The sequence below is a fragment of the Diadema setosum genome, chromosome 5, assembly GCF_964275005.1.
Source record: "Diadema setosum chromosome 5, eeDiaSeto1, whole genome shotgun sequence".
Taxonomy (NCBI): Eukaryota; Metazoa; Echinodermata; class Echinoidea; order Diadematoida; family Diadematidae; genus Diadema; species Diadema setosum.
This window is the reverse complement of record NC_092689.1, coordinates 28,813,411-28,815,820: the sequence shown is the minus strand read 5'-3', so window position 1 is coordinate 28,815,820 and position 2,410 is coordinate 28,813,411.

The following is a 2,410-nucleotide window of genomic DNA, read 5'->3' as shown; positions in this document are numbered from 1 at the left end:
AGATTGGCCTATTCCCGACATCCTGCGACGAAATTGAAGTAAAAATTTGTGAAATTGAATGAAAAAAGTTTGAAAATGAATGGGAAAACCTATAGTATAGAGATCAGTGGGTCTGCCGTAATTCGTCGTGTCATCGATAACCAGAATTGCCTTTTACACCCTTGAAGATATCCACTGCTTTATTTTCACTAGTAGAGCGACGACATAAAGACATCAAGATGAATTCTATACATATTTTTATTTTTTCTAACCCAGTGAAAGAATACTTGACCTACCTCCTTTAGAAGGTATTAGAGAGTATACCTCTACCATTTGTCAGTAAAAATCGATTGAATGTCCACTTCTGGTTTAATAATAATAATAATAATAATAATAATAATAATAATAATAATAATAATAATAGTAATTGTCATTATTATCGTTATTATTATCATTATTATTATTATTATTATTATTATTATTATTATTATTATTATCATTATTATTATCATTATTATTATAATTATAATAACAATAACAACAATAATAATAATAATGATAATAAAAATGATAATGACAACAACAAAGATCAGTGATAAACCTGTACACAATTTCTTACAAGGACTCTCCAATATATCTGAATCGGGCCAGCCTTCCTATTGCACAAATCGCTCCACGCTACCGGGGGCCCGTTTCATAAAACTTGTCATCAGTGACAACTGCCACATTTCTATGACAAATTTGCTCTCAGCCAATCAGATGCAAGGATTTCAGTAGCTTGTCACATCTATGACAACTTGTCACTGATGACAAGTTTTATGAAACGGGCCCCGGGTCTTTCACGTTCTCATGACAGACTTATCCACTTGATTACAGCTGAGAGGTGTGGAATATTACCTGGCGTATACTTTATGTTAATGTTTACGCTGATATGGCTTATTGAGGCTTGCAAGAGGCTAGATGGCATTCGATCAGATTTCATTATCGAAATTTTGTCATCAAATCGAGAATAATTGTAAAAGACTTTATGATGCTGGGCAAAATTGACTAATGTATCTAATGTATATCTAATATAATCTAACACTCGTCAAAGTGGATTATCAATGATATGGGATACTGCAACATGGACATAGAGCCGAAGAAGAAGCTATTTTACTGTGTTGCTAATTGGAATTTGCCTTCTAGTTACCCATGTGATTGCCAGGAGTTGAGCGTTTTGGAAAGGCCAATATGTTTGAGTATTTCACTCGAAAGTGTGGCCGACCGCGAAAAAGCTGATGTGAACTCAACGACGTTACAATATTATCTATTCTGAATAAAGACGTTTGAAATCTGTATGTATATGAGGTTTGTCAAAATCAATATAGTATCGAATGCTGACACACAGGTCACAAGGCCGGCGCTGCATTTTTAAAAGTGTGTGTGTGTGGGGTGGGGGGGGGGGGGAGGCAATTTGTATTATTTCTGTTGCCACTTCTGGGTTACAATCAGCTGACAAGCAAAAATACAAAAACAAATAAGAGGTATTCAGCGCAATTTTCTGTGCCACTTGAAGCGCGTTTCATTGGCTGACGATCAAGAAAAAAAAAAGGCCTTTCTGCTGCCCCTTCTATCAGCTCACAAGCAAATAACAAAAACAAAACAAAACAAAGCCTTCAGCTCAATTTTCTGGTACAACTCGCGGGTTATTCGGCTGACAAGCTTACCACTTCCGGGGTAACAAATGTGTTGGGGGGGGGGGGGGGGAGGGGGGCAAGTTGTTAGACCCCTATATATTCCTATGTATTAATAAAAAAAACAAGCCGGCACCCCCTCCCCCCCCCCCCCCCCTTCCCCGCTTGCGCCGGCCCCGAGTCATGTGATCACAGACCAGAAGAAACTGAAAGGATGCGTTATGTAATAACTAAAAAAAAAAAAAAATAGAATGTTAATCATCTAATATCATCGCCCGCTTGAGGGGGCTGTGATTACCGTGAGCGATGTGACTAAAATATGGGTACACCTACATCACCTCTTCCAGAGGGCCCTGCCACCATAATAACTGTTTGAGGATTGCCACATTATATACCCCACTTCCCGATTCCCCTACTTTCTCCCTGATCCCACAGTTACAGTTCGTTATTCCGAAGGTTCGTAATTCCGACAATGAAATAAGGTTGGTTATTCCGAAGGTTCTTTAATCCGAAAACGAACTATGTTACGTCATTCCGAAGGTTCGTGAAGACGCACCTTTTGTTTATTTTTAGAGTAACGAACCCTATTTCATTTCTTTCTCTTTTTTTTTTTTTAAAGATTAAACACCTAATACCTGTATTTGGGAAATTGTGTGTTTCGGAATAATGAACTTTCGGAATAACGAAACTTGATTTCATCTTCTTATTAACGAACCTTCGGAATAACGAAAATCACCCATTTCCTACCCCAATCCTAA